We start from the raw sequence: 14460 nt of genomic DNA, 5'->3' as shown, positions 1-14460 counted from the left end.
TCGCCTTCTCTCTATCCCCCTTTCTCTGTCCCCCTCTCTCTCTCCACATCTCTCAGTTGTCTTCTCTCTGTTCGCCTCTCTCTGCCACAACTCTCTGACCCCTCTCTCTTTATCCCCCTCTCTCTGTCCCCACTCTCTCTGTTCCCCTCTCTCTGTCCAAAAATCTCTGTCCCCTTCTCTCTGTCCACTTCGCTCTGTCCCCCTCTCTCTGTCCCCCTCCCTCTGTCCCCCTCTCTCTGTTCCCCTCTCTCTGTCCATCCTCTCTCTGTCCCCTTCTCTCTGTCCCCCTCTCTCTGTTCCCCTCTCTCTGTCCATCCTCTCTCTGTCCCCCTCTCTCTGTCCCCCTCCCTCTGTCCCCCCCTCTCTGTCCCCCTCTCTCTGTCCCCCTCACTCTGTCCCCCTCTCTCTGTTCCCCCTCTCTGTCCATCCTCTCTCTGTCCCCCCTCTATCTGTCCCCTTCTCTCTGTCCCCCCTCTCTCTGTCCCCACCCTCTGTCCCCCTCTCTCTTTTCCCCACTCTCTGTCCATCCTCTCTCTGTCCCCTTCTCTCTGTCCCGTTCTCTCTTTCTCCCTCTCTCTGTTCCCCCTCCCTCTATCCCCCCACTCTGTCCCCCTCTCTCTATACCCCTCTCTGTGTCACCCTCACTCTGTCCCCCGCTCTGTCCCCTCTCTCTGCCCACTCTCTCTGTCACCCTCTCTCTCTCCACCCTCCCTGTCCCCCTGTATTCTGTCCCCCCTCACTCTCTTCCCTCTCTATTCCTCCTCTCTCTGTTACCCTCTCTCTGGCCCCCTCTCTCCGCCCCCACTCTTTCTGTCCCCTCTCTCTGTCCCCCTCTCTCTGTCCCCCGTCTCTGTTCCCCTCTCTCTGTTACCCTCTCTCTGTCCCCCTCTCTCTGTCCCCCCGTCTCTGTCCCTCCACTCTCTATCCCCACTCCCTCTGTCCCCCCTCTCTCCGTCCCCCTCTCTCTGTACCCCCTCTCTCTGTGCCCCTCTTTCTGTCCCCCTCTCTGTCCCCTCTCTCTGTCCACACTCTCTCTCTGTCCCCCTCTCTCCATCCCCATCTGTCTGTCCCGCTCTCTCTGTCCCCACTCTCTCTGTCCCCCTCTCTCTGTCCCCTTTTCTCTGTTCCCCTCACTCTATCCCCGTATCTCTGTCCCCCTCTCTCTGTTACCCTCTCTCTGTCCCCCTCTCTCTGTCCCCCCTCTCTCTGTCCCCCTCTCTCTGTCCCCCTCTCTCTGTCTCCCCTGTCGCTGTCCCCCTCTCTCTGTCCCCCTCTCTCTGTCCCCCTTTCACTGTCCATCCTCTCTCTGTCCCCCTCTCTCTGTCCCCCTCTCTCTTTGCCCGTCTCTCTGTACCCCTTCTCTCTGTCCCCCCTCTCCGTGCCCCTCCCTCTGTCCCCTCTCTCTCTGTCCCCCTCTTTATGTCCCCCCGTCCCCGATCTCGGTTTCCCTCTCTCTGTCCCCCTCTGTCTGTCCCCCGACACTCTGTCCCCCCTCTCTGGGTCCCCTTCTCTCTGGCCCCTTTTCTCTGTTCTCCCGTCTCCTCCTCCCCTCTCTCAACCTCTCCCCTCTCTCCCCCTCCCCTCCCCCCTCGCCCACCCCACCCTCCCTCCCCTCTCTTGCACTCTCCATCCCTCTCGTCCTACCCTCCCGCTCCCCCTCTCTTGCCCTCCCTCTCTCTTGCCCTCACCCTCACTCGTGCTCCCCCTCTCTCCCATCCCCTCCGTTACCCTCTCTCTTCCTCTCACACTCCCCTGCCTCACTCATCTCTCTCACCCTCACCCTCGCTCGCACTCCCCTCTCTCGCCCTCCCCCCTCTCTCGCACTCCCCTATCTCACTATCTCCCTCCCTCTCGCCCTCTCCCTCCCTCTTGCCCACCCCTCCCTCCCTCCCCTCTCTCGCCCTCTCCTCTCTCGCCCTCTCCTCTCTCGCTCTCTCCTCTCTCGCCCTCTCCCTCCCTCTCGCCTTCACCTCCCTCTCCCCTCACTCGCACTCCCCTCTCTCCCCCTCCCCCTGTCTCGCCATCTCCTCTCTCGCCCTCCTCTCTCTCGCCCTCCTCCTCTCTCGCACTCCAGTCTCTCCCCATCCCCCCTCTCTCCCCTCCCTTCTCTCACTCTCCCTCCCTCTCATGCTCCTCTCTCTTGCCCGCCCCTCCCTCACTCCCCTGTCTCATCCTCCCCTCTCTCAACCTCTCCCTCTCTCTCTCCCTCTCCCTACCTCCTCCCCTCTCTCGCCCTCTCCCTCTCCCTTTTCCTCCCCGTCTCTCGCGCTCCCTCCCTCTTCCATCCCTTCTTTCGGCCTCTCCGTCACTCTTGACCTTCCCTCCCCTCCCTCCGTCCCATCCCTCGCCCTCCCCTATCTCACCCTATCTCTCCCTTGCCCCTCTCTCTCTCCCCCCGTTCCTTCACTTTCCCTCACCCATCTCTCACTCTTGACCCCCCTCAACCAGTGTCTCTCTCTCTCCCCACGTTCCTCCGTTTCTCTCTGACTGAATCGCTCTCCCTCCTGTCCCTCCCTCCCTCTCTCTCTCTGACATACTCTGTCTCCCTGGTCCTTCCCTCTCCCTCTGACCCAGAGACTGGGGGTGTTTGGGGGTGAGGCTGCGTGTGGGGCGTGGGGGTAAGATGTGGGAGGAGGGGAAAATGGGGTAGAGATGGAATTGTGGGAGGGAGACTGTGACGGCACGAGAGAGAGAGAGGGGGAGAGGGATAGTGGAGGCAGGTGGAGAAACCGGGTTTGGGGGCGGTGTGTGTGAGAGAGAGAGGGATGAGGGAGAGGGTTGAGAAAGAGAGTGTGTGCTAAAAGAGAGAGAGAGAGGGAGAGAGAGAATTGAGGAGAAAGAGTAGGGGAGAGGTAATGGGGAGGCCAGGCTGGAGTGGGGGGACAGAGGGAGTTAACCCCAGCTCCTGAGCTCAGGGCGCGGTGCCCTCCCCTTCCCTGAGGACCAGGACTTGGGGCTGAGTCTGTCTCTCTCCAGCTCAGCTTCTCCAACACAAAGACACACAACAACATCGGTCCCTCTGCTGCTCGGCACGCTGTAATCAGCATTTTAATGGAAGTGATGGACACAGTCAGTGGGATGGTGCCTTTTCTCACTGGCCCCTGAGTTGTGAGAAACATTGAAATGTTTCCCTGTAACCCCCCTGTGGGATAAGGATGGACAAACCAGCGCTCCCCTCAGTCTGTTACCATAGCGACAGGCTGCTCCATCGCTGAAACACTGAACTGAAATGAGAAAATCCCGGATGGTGTGATTAATGAGGGAATTTGATGGATGGATGGATTTGGGTGAAGGGATATTTCAGCACATTCTTCAGCTGCTGCCTGAACTTAGTCTGGGTCACGGCATAAATCGCGGTGTTTGTGCAGCAACTGAGGAGCTGCAGCATGAAGCCCAATTCCTGCACAAAGAGATCGAGATACACAGACCGATACCCAATATTATACATCCGGTACCATATAGAATACAGCATTAACGTTGACCATAACAGGATGAAATTGGCCGAGATCACAAACAGTAAAATGATGGATTTTTTTCGGTTTCTCATTTCAGTGTCAGACTGAGCGTCCCCATTGGTGTGAGCGCGGAGTCTCCTGCGGGCTCTGCTGGTCACTAAAATGTGTCTGACGGTGAGAACATTGAGCAGCAGAATCAGGAGAAATGGGACACCCGGGGTTAGAATGTGGTGGAGGAACTCGATTGTGACCCAGACACTGGAGAATAGAACAGCGACTGTTACATCACAAAACCAGGGGCGTTCCCCAGCCAATACCGAGCCGTGAGCATAAAATACCAGGAAATGTTCTTTAAACAGCTCAGCACAGTCACTGCTCCCAGAACCACAGCCGCCGTTTTCTCACTGCAATATTTACTTTTCAGCTTCTGGCAACAAATGGCCACAAACCGATCAAAGGTGAAAGTGACGGTGAACCAGACAGAGCAGTCAGTGGCTGCATAAAGCAGGACGGCGTGGATATTACACACGGGGACGGAGTCCTCAGGAAATAAAACTGTTCCTGATAAACAATGGGAATGTGTCTCAGGATCAGGTCGAGGATAATGACCAGGAGATCCGCCGCTGCCATGGCCCCCAGGTAACGTCTGACACATGGAGACAATCCACAATCTTTATAAAGCAGGACGTAGATGGTCACTACGTTAACTGTGAGGAAGGAAAACAAACCCATTATCCATCAGCCTGGAGGCAAAGGGACCCGTTTGATCGGGGACCCAGTGAGATTTTCAAATGTGTCCCTGTATTCAGGGATTTATTAAAATAATTGGAGCTGGAATAACAAATGGGAAGGTCGGAATTTCTGACAAAAATGTGACATAAACCACAAGAAACCCTCCCTCCCCAAACACACAGAGACACATCCATAAGGACAGATGGTTTCTAGAACATTCCCACACACTCGATCACTCGAGAGCAGACACAGGTCACTCCTTCCCAGTTCCTAATACGGAGGGTGGGAACGTTGCTGTCCTGAAGGATTCTCTCCCAGTTTCCTGAAGACAAACGGAGTTTGGGAATTTCCTGTATTTTGGTCTAAATTGTGGTCGATCCTGTGTCGTGGAGAAATGTAAACGCAGGGAAAACGTATTCCCCCCTTTAACTGCCTGAGGGGCCTTCGGAACAGTGTCTCCTTCTCCCTGGAACGGGATCTCTTCCCTCGGGATCTTATCGTTTGTTCAATTCACTGACGTCCGGCCGTTCACAAACAAACAACGTCAGGGACAGAACGTTCCGGGAATGTCAGTTATAGAATGTCAGGGACAGAACGTTCCGGGGAATGTCAGTTATAGAATGTCGGGGTCAGAACGTTCCGGGGAGTGTCAGTTATAGAATGTCAGGGACAGACCGTTCTGGGGAATGTCAGTTATAGAATGTCGGGGTCAGAACGTTCCGGGGAGTGTCAGTTATAGAATGTCAGGGACAGAACGTTCCGGGGAATGTCAGTTATAGAATGCCGGGGACAGAACGTTCCGGAGAATGTCAGTTATAGAATGTCGGGGTCAGAACGTTCCGGGGAATGTCAGTTATAGAATGTCAGGGACAGAACGTTCCGGGGAATGTCGGTTATAGAATGTCAGGGACAGAACGTTCCGGGGAGTGTCAGTTATAGAATGTCAGGGACAGACCGTTCTGGGGAATGTCAGTTATAGAATGTCGGGGTCAGAACGTTCCGGGGAGTGTCAGTTATAGAATGTCAGGGACAGAACGTTCCGGGGCGTTCCGTGACCTGTCCATCACCTTTCACCCCCATCCACCCCACCAACATGATGTACTGTGCACAGGCTACATATCTGTTCCGCACGGGGAGCTGCACTGACCACATCATTGTATTATCTATAAACTTCAACCAGACAGTCTGACCAGCACAGAGACCTGTGCAGTGATCACCCGTGAATTCGTATGTAACCCAGGAGCAGTTACCCTCCCAGCATGTAGGACTGTGTACCCCACCCCAGTGCATTGATCTGTAACCCAGGAGCAGTTACCCTCCCAGCATGTAGGACTGTGTACCCCACCCCAGTGCACTGATCTGTAACCCCGGAGCAGTTACCCTCCCAGCATGTAGGACTGTGTACCCCACCCCAGTGCATTACCCAGTAACACTGTGTTAGATTCCTGCCCAGTGTGGGGAAACTTGCAGCCCATGCTGGAAGTGACAGGATGTGCAGCTCCCACCCATTTACAGCTCCATATCTCCATTGTACCATGACAAGGGGGTGCTGTGTGTGTGAACATCACTGCCAGAGAGAGACAGAGATGGCAGTGGAATCAGTTTAAATATCACCACATGGGAGGGGTTTGGGGTATAGACTGACAGGGAGAGACTGAGAGACAGTGTCATGGAAGGTTGTGCTCCCAGGTATCAGAATGCTGAAACGTAGACACTTCGATAGCATCCTGTAACATGAGCCAGTCTTCCCAGGGAAGATGGGAAAAGGGACATTGGTGTGAGGTCAGATGAAACAACAGCTGCTGTATGGTTTTGAAATTACGTTTATGTAATTTTAATAAGTGTCTCATTGAAACAGTATATTGCTGTAGAGTTGGAGTAGGGTAATAAACAGTTAGGAGAAAGAGGGTCCCAGAGTTGTGAATAGTTGATGTAAAATGTTCACTTTCAGAGTTAAAAAAAATACATTGATATTTTTTGTTTAAACACTGGAATTTGGGAGTTCTCTATCACTCATATTTCAACAGTTTATAAGGTAAATTGAGCATTTCTTTATGTTTAGTTTAAGTTACCAGATGAGCTTCACACTGTGCCCTAACAATTGCTGTGTGTGTATCTGTGTGTCTCTGTGTGGGGCAGGTCTGGCTGTCTCTGTGGTGCTGAAAGTGATACAATGCCACCCTCTGCTGGCCTCCCCACGCCACTGCACAGGCATTGGCAGAGGGTGAAAACCAACAGGGATTCATTCGGACAGGGGGAGGGGGAGGGGAGGGAGAGGGAGGGCAGCTGCTCACAGCACCATCCAAACTGATGTCTTATCCGTGTACTGATCTAAATGTCCTTTAAATATTGTAACTGTCCCTATTTTCACCAGTTCCTCTGGAAGTTTATTCCACACATTTGCCAGCTTCTGTCTAAAATAATTACCTCTCCTGACTTTTGTAAATCTTTTTCCTCACACCTCAAAATATTCCTCCGTTTTGAAACCCCAACTCTCGGGAAAAGACATCAGCCCTACAGCTTATCTGTACCCCTCATCATTTTATAAACCTCTGTAAAGTTACCCCTCCATCTCATACTCTCCAGTGAAAAATGTCCCAACCTATTCAGCCTCTCCTTATAGCTCAATCCCTCCATTCCCAGCAACATCCAGGTTAATCTCTTCTGAGCCTTCTCCAGCTTAATAATATCAAGGTCAATAATATCAAAGTGAATAGTCAAGGTATTTGCTAAGGGTACGGGGGAGTCCAAAACTAGAGGACATAGGCTTAAGGTGAGAGAGTAACATTTAAAAGTGACCTAAGGGGCAGCATTTTCACCCAGAGGGTGGTGTGCCTATGGAATGAGCGGGCAGGATGTCCAGACTGGACACAGTATTCCAGGAGAGGCCTCACCAATGTCCTGTACAGCCACAACACGACATCCCAATTCCAATACTCAAAGGTCTGACCTATGAAGACAAGTGTGTTAAACACCTTCTTAGCCACTTTCTGTATCAGATGCAAATTTTAAAGAATTAAACCTGACAGCCTAGGTCTCTGTACTACAACACCACCAAAAGACCCTACTTTTAATTGTATAGGTCCTGTTCTTGTTTGATTTACCAAATCCAATGCCTGGCATTAATCCAGACTATCCTCCATCTGCCACCCCTCAGCCCAGTGTGTGATATGACTGCCACCTCCCCCTCCCCCTCCAATTTTAAAATGCCCACCCCTCTCCAGGAGGCCTGCACACTCTGGCCTTGATTTTCACAAAGACCCTGAGCTTGGGTTGCCTTGTGTGGTTAGAGGGAGGAGGGACGGATTGCAGACACAGTCAGTGGGGAGGAGAGGCTGGACAGTAATCAGCGGCCTGGTATCATTTCATGGTTTTAGACAGAGGGCAGACACACGTTAGAGGTGGGTAAGATTGATCGGTGTTTTGGGGTCAGAAATTAATCCCTTCCTTCGCCTCTGGTGTTCAGTAATAAACATCTATTTGAGACCCTTCATTGGGCAGAGTGTTTCTGTGGGATGTCTTTCCCTAATATTGCAGACTACAGATAATAGCGATTAAAGATGGTCATAGTTAATTTCAATATTCAGCAAGTACACTCAATATCCTACAGTTGAGACAAGTATCTTGCATTTGTTTAATAATACAAAGTGTTTTTTGTAATTCAGTAATAGTAACCTGATTATAATCAATCCACACTGAGCTGGAAGCGGGCACTAAAATATGACCCAAAATCTGGGTATGGTAGTATAGTGGGCAGTGTCCGTGTCTCTGAGCCATGGCCCTGGGTTTGATTCTAATTCCTGAACTTGTGTGGTAGTGTTCCTAGCTCTGGATGAGAAGGCCTGGATTGAAGTCCTGCCTGTTGCAGAGGTATGTCACAGTATGACAGAACAGGCTGATGGACAAACACACAGGAGAATAATGTTACAGCTTTATGGGTATTGCCGAGTGGTGCTCGTGTCCCTACATCTGGGCACAAAGGTCTAGGTGTAAATCCCACAGAAGTGTCTCCTAATATATCTGAACAAACTGATTAAACTGGTTTTAGCATTGTGACTTGATGGAGAAAGAAAAGGTGTCAGTGTTGCATTTCAGAATTTAGGCCCAGGATGACTGAAAGTACAGCCATTCGTGTTGATTGAAGTCACATTTCGCAGCAGTAAAGGTTTATAAAATCAGAATGGTCATGGATAGGTTGAGTCGTCCGGGTTTTTCCCCAGGTTAGGGGCGTCCAAAACTCGATGGCATTGGTGGAAAGTGAGAGGGAAAAGGTTTTGATGAGGCCTAACGGGCATCTTTTCACACAGACGGTGGTGTGCGTATGGAATGAGCTGCCAGAGGAAGTGGTGGAGGCTGGTACAACTATAGCATGTAAAAGGCATCTGGATCCTGACAGACCTGCCGAGCTTTTCCAGCAATTTCTGTATTTCTTTTAAAAACTGCATTCATTTTAACACAAGTATTCTGAATAAATTAGACATTTTTATTTTTTAATGAAGCAGGAACATAAAAACATATCTTCAAATCGACCAAGACCATTTTCTGCTAAGGGTATGGCTCTGTGTATGACAGCAGCAATGATGCACCGACATGGAACAGGGAATGTGATGGAGACATCGTTTGGACAATGTACAAGGTTCTGGACAAAGTTCTTTCAAGTTACAATTGCAGAGAGATTGTGTGTGTGTGTGTGTGTGTGTGTGTGTGTGTGTGTGTGTGTGTGTGTGTGTGTGTGTGTGTGTGTGTGTGTTATAGAAAGGGAAATATTGATTATATATTTGCAATACAAAAATAGTTTGCCATTCATCTTTCCACCATAGTTGGAGTAACATTGCTCTGGATCATAAACGTGCTATTTGAGCAGATTAAAGAAACTAGCCTGACTTGTTCCTAAAACTGACCCTGACCCAGTCTGAAACCGGTATCATCGGCCACATCACCGACCTGGTTACATTTAACGTTTGTTGTGAGCAGTGGAGGAGTGGGACTAGAAAGGAAACAGTGACCCAAAAAGCCGGGTAACTCTAGACCGGTGAGCCAGATGTCAGTGGTGGGTAAGTTGTTGGAAGGGATTCTGAGGGATAGGATTTACATACATTTGGGAAGGTGAGGGCTGATCGGGGTAGACAACATAGCTTTCTGCATGGGAAATCATGTCTCATTAATTTGGTTGCGATTATTGAAGAGATGACAAAGATTGATGAGGGCAGTTTGGTTGACATTGTCTATGTGGACTTCAGCAAGGTGTTCATTTAAATAACAAAGAACAAAGAAAATTTCCAGCCCAGGAACAGGCCCTTCACCCTCCAAGCCTGAGCCGATCCAAATGTACTGTTTACATCTGTCGGTCACTTCCTAACCATCTGTATCCCTCTGCTCCCCACCTACTCCTCTGCTCCCCAGCTACTCCTCTGCTCCCCACCTACTCATGCATCTGTCTAGACGCACCTTAAATGAATCTGTCGTGCCTGCCTCTACCACCTCTGCTAGCAAACCGTCCCAAACGCCCACCACCCTCTGTGTAAAGTACTTACTGTGTGTATCCCCCTTAAACTGTCTACCTCTCACCCTGAAAGCACGACCTCTCGTTATTGAATCCTTCATCCTGGGAAAAAGCTTGTCTCTGTCCACCCGATCTATAACCTTCATGATTTTGCAAACCTCAAACAGGTTCCCCCCCCCCCATCTTCTTTTTTCTAGTGAAAATAAACCTAACCTACTCAGCCTCTCTTCATAGCTAATATTTCATTCTGATTGGTAGAGAGATTAATAAGTTTCAGTCACATGGGATACAGAGGAAGCTCGTCACAATTGGCTTGAAGGAAGAGGGGTATTTTTTAAAACTGGAGGCTTGTGAGCAGCAGTGTGCTGTAAGGATCAGGACTGAGTTCACAACATTTCATCATTTATGTAAAGGATTTAGATGTGAATATCGGAGCCATAGTTAGTAAGTTTACTGATTACATCAGAAAGGTGGTGTAGTAGATTATCTCAGAGTACAACAAGACCACAATTGGATGGTACAAAGGGGCAAGGAGTGACAGACGAAGTTTAATTTAGATAAAGACGACGTTTTGTATGTTGTGAACGCAAATCAGGGCAGAAGTCATACATTTATGGTCAGGTCCTGGGGAGTGTTGAGAAACAAACGGACATAGGGCTGCAGGTACATTGTTCCTTGAAAGTGGAGTCTAATGCAGACAGTGCGGTGCAGAACACATTTGGCACATTTGCCTTAATCAGTCAGAGCATTGAATATAGGAGTTGTGGTGGCATGTTATATCTGTACAGGATGTTGGTGAGGCCACTTTAAGAATACTACATACAACTCGGTTGTCTGCAGAAATGACTTACACGGATGTCCCAGGACTGGAGGTTTGAACTTTAGGGAGAGGTTGATTAGGTTGAGATGTTTCCCCCTGGAGTGTCAGAGGTTGAGGGGTCACACTATAGAGGTTTATAAAACCAGCAGGGGCATGGATATTCTGAACAGCCACGCTCTGCTCCCCAGGGTAGGGGAGTCCAGAACAGGAGAGTATAGGTTGGAGGGGAGAGGGGGAATGATTTAGAAGGGACTGAAGATAAATGTTTCACACACAGAGTGGTGTGTGTTCAGAAATTGCTGTCAGAGGAAGTGGTGAAGGAGGTTACAATCGCACATTTAAAAAGTATCTGAAAGACGAGGGATATCGGCCAAATGCTGGCAAATGGAACTGGATCAGATTTGATATCTAATCGGAGTGAACAGGTTGGACTTACGGGTCTGTTCCCATTCTGCATGACGCTTTGATTTTATCAGAGGAACGACAAATAATTCTGAATGGACCTTTCAAGTGAGAATTCTCTTCACTGGAAGTTTATCGTGCCTCTATGTTCACATTGATTGATAGCTGCATTAGGTAAATATTTGACAGAGAACTGAGTCATGGATAATGGGATACAGACACGAAAGTGGGATTGAGACCCCAACCTGATCAGCTACAATCTTAATGTCTGGTGGAGAATTTTCAAAGTATCTAATGACTCACTCCTGTCCCTCAATCCCGTGTTCCTGTGTTCCATTCAGCCCATTAAACCTGTTAGGCAGGAGCATTTAGAGGCTACTTACTTCTATAACCTGGTGCACAGAAACAGAGGAGATTATTCGGCCCTTCAAGATTGTCCCACACACTTTGATGTGATTTGAGAAATGTAATTGTAAAACCCGGGCTGGGTATGAAAGAGGCCCCTCATCTCTCTTCACAGAGCTTCCCCTCTCTGAAACTTGTGCTCCATTTGTTGGTCATGTTGTCGATCAAAATTCACTATGAATACAGCCCCCATACCTCACCCAGCGATGGCTCACAAAATCCTCTGGTTTCCCTGACTGCAACATTCAATAACAGAACATTCATGAAAATAACACACACTAACTTTCCAATAGCAGAATGTGAGAACATCAGACACAGGGGCAGGTCGTTCACTCCCCAAGCCAGCCTTGCCCTTCACTAAGATTGTGGCTGATCTGTTCTCGGTCTGAAATCCTCTTTCATACCCAATTCCTCATCGCCCTCACCTCTCGGACTGGTCAATATCCATCGACCTCCTCTACAAATACATTCAGTCATCTGGCTCCCCGAACACACTTGAGAAGAGAAATTCTGACATTCAATGCCACCTGTTTGGAGAAAACCCTTGCTGCTCCTATACCATGGCCTATTGATATGAACAAAAGAGGTTGAATCAAGGGGTCAGGTGAAAATGACTGGCCCTGATATCAAGGCTTCTGTTGACATCAAGGAGCTTAACAAATCTGAAGTTAATGGGAATCAGAGTGAACTCTCCAGTGTTTGGAGTCAAACATGACACAAAGGAAGATGTTCATCATCTCATTCCTGAATCAGCTCTGTGGGAGATCCTCAGGGAAGCTTCCTCTTCACAAACTTCTACAGCTGCTTCATCAATGTCTCCCCACCCCCACCCTCCCCACCATAAGATCTGAAGTGGGGTTGGTCACTGAAGATTGCACTATGTTCAAAACATTTTGTCCTCCGTCAGCTCCTGAACTGGTCTGTGTCCATGTGCAGGAAGACCAGACTCTATTGAGGCTTATGCTGTTAAAGTGTCAGTAACATTCATGTAACAGCACTGTCTGACACTGCACATTGCCACAGTAAAACAAGAGGTCATTCCACACCTCACTCTGGTTTCACAGGAATATGAGGAAATCATTCAGCCCATTGACATGATTGGAGAAGAACAGGGACAGCCCATTCAGTGCCTCCAGCCTATTACTCAGGAAGAGAAGGATTCCAGTGTGATGGGCCAGACCAGAGCCCTTTGAAAATATTTGTAGGCGGTAGCCTAGATTCTTACATTTTGTTATTTTAAAGGAAATGTAAAGTGTCTGTTTCAGATGCAATGTGACAGGTCAAACAACTCGGTGGTGAGCAAAACACCATTTATTTAAACACGAAAGATGAAATAAAACCAAAGAAAGAGAAATTTAGAATAACATAATTCTATTGGACATCTTAACAGAATAATAGAACTAGGAGCTATTACTAATGAACTAGTCCAACATAGGAAATTCCAATAACCACAAAAGGAAAATGCAAGAATAGAAAACAGCATCTAGAGAAAATTCAGAGAGAGTAGCAGCCAGGAGACATTCTGTGAAACTTCCAACTCTGTGGAGACCCCTATAATTTTTGATGTTACTGAGAAACAAAACCCAGTGATCCTAATCTGTGAGAGCTGGCCACACCCATTCACTGCATTAAAATAAACCTAAGGCCTCCCTCGCTGTTTACTCAAGTGGTCTTAACTAGCCAGCTTCGTAACGATCGTTCAATATCTCTCTTAAAAGAAACCAGGATAAAAAAGCCTCTTAAACCTGCAGCATCATCACACTTGTCAACACATCGAGCTGTCATACAGGAACCAGGGGCAACATAATCAGGCCCTTCGCCCTGCCCAATCGGACAAGGAAGAAGACAGTCAGTCCCTTGAGTCACTTACACAGGATCAGGAGGAGGCCATTCCCACCTCAATGCACTTACACAGGGGCAGAATGAGGTAATTGATGCTGATTCCTGATGAATGAGTTATGCCCAAAACGTCGGTTCTCCTGCTTCTCGGATGCTGCCTGACCTGCTGTACGTTTCCAACAATCGACTCTCTACTCTGATCTCCAGTATCGGCAGTCTGAGGTGTCTCCTAATTGATGCTCCAACATGATAAACAATTGAAGCAGAGGCTGCATAGACAGACTGCTCCACGTTGTTCCTCATGGCTCTGTTGCTCATGATACACATGTGGGACTTTAATTTGGTTTTCTCGCGGTGAGGAGGGAAGCCATATGTGTGAAGTCTCAAGAAGGCACCTTCCATCTCCGAGAAGCCAGCCTGGTGTTCTCTGTGTAGAGCGGAAGCTGATGGGAATGGCTACCTGTTTCAGACGGAAGGTATTGTGGCTGCTGTTGGGGATTGTGAGTAACCTGACGTTCTGTACGGGTTCACACGCCGACTGCACAATAACGTGGGGAGAGTTAATTTAGGCATATAAACTATTAGGAAATACACGTTGGACTGATGGATGGACTCTCTAAGTTCAAATATTGCTGATCTTGTTCATGTTGATCTTGTCTCGTGCACGTCCTGTTCAGTTTAACCTGTATGGGTTACTCTGTCCAAGTTTATTTCCACCGTATGATCTGTCTGGCCATGTTTACTATAATCTGCCTCCACTGCTCATAAATAAAGTGTTTCCCTGTACTGAGGTACATGTGGCAATAAATCAAACCAATCAATCCTGGGTAAAGTATGAATTTCTCTCCCTGTCAATGTCTGTTTGGAAATAAGTGATCGCTGCCACTCCTCGTGTTTCAGCATCACTATGTTTTAATCTCTCACAGTTCTACAGATTAAACACTCAGCCTCTTTACTCTATTCTCATGATACCATCACCCGTGTTTGTGGTGAGGAGATCATTCCTTACAAAGGTGACCAATTCTGTAGAGAGTGCCCCAAATACTCTCTCAGCAAGGCTCTACAACAGCAGGAAGATGGCTTTACTTATGTACTCGAATCATCTTACAATGAAGGACAGCATACTATTGACTGCACCCATTACTTACACAGGGTTTGATTCGGAGCGGTCAGCATAGACTTGTGACTGGGAGATCATGCTTCCCAAATTTGTTAGAGTCCTTTGATGAAGTGACCAGGAAGGTTGATGAGGACAGAGCGGTAGACGTAGTCTCTATGGATATCAGTAAGGCCATTGATAAGGT

At 48.6% G+C, this 14460-nt stretch overlaps 1 long non-coding RNA gene across 3 annotated transcripts; it reads left to right on the top strand.

The window, feature by feature from the left end:
* Positions 1-4000: 4000 nt before the first annotated feature.
* Positions 4001-13947, top strand: LOC132812484 (uncharacterized). 3 transcript variants are annotated; one of them, XR_009643673.1, is made up of 2 exons: positions 4001-4094; positions 8690-13947. It is a non-coding gene; the product is annotated as an uncharacterized LOC132812484 (long non-coding RNA). The 3 variants fall into 3 exon arrangements; XR_009643671.1 differs by having other exon boundaries at positions 8687-13947; XR_009643672.1 differs by having other exon boundaries at positions 8495-13947.
* Positions 13948-14460: the final 513 nt, after the last annotated feature.

This window comes from Hemiscyllium ocellatum, unplaced genomic scaffold (assembly GCF_020745735.1).
Source record: "Hemiscyllium ocellatum isolate sHemOce1 unplaced genomic scaffold, sHemOce1.pat.X.cur. scaffold_276_pat_ctg1, whole genome shotgun sequence".
Taxonomy (NCBI): domain Eukaryota; kingdom Metazoa; phylum Chordata; class Chondrichthyes; order Orectolobiformes; family Hemiscylliidae; genus Hemiscyllium; species Hemiscyllium ocellatum.
The sequence above is the reverse complement of the archived record's forward strand: the minus strand, read 5'-3'. Positions and strand labels throughout refer to the sequence as shown.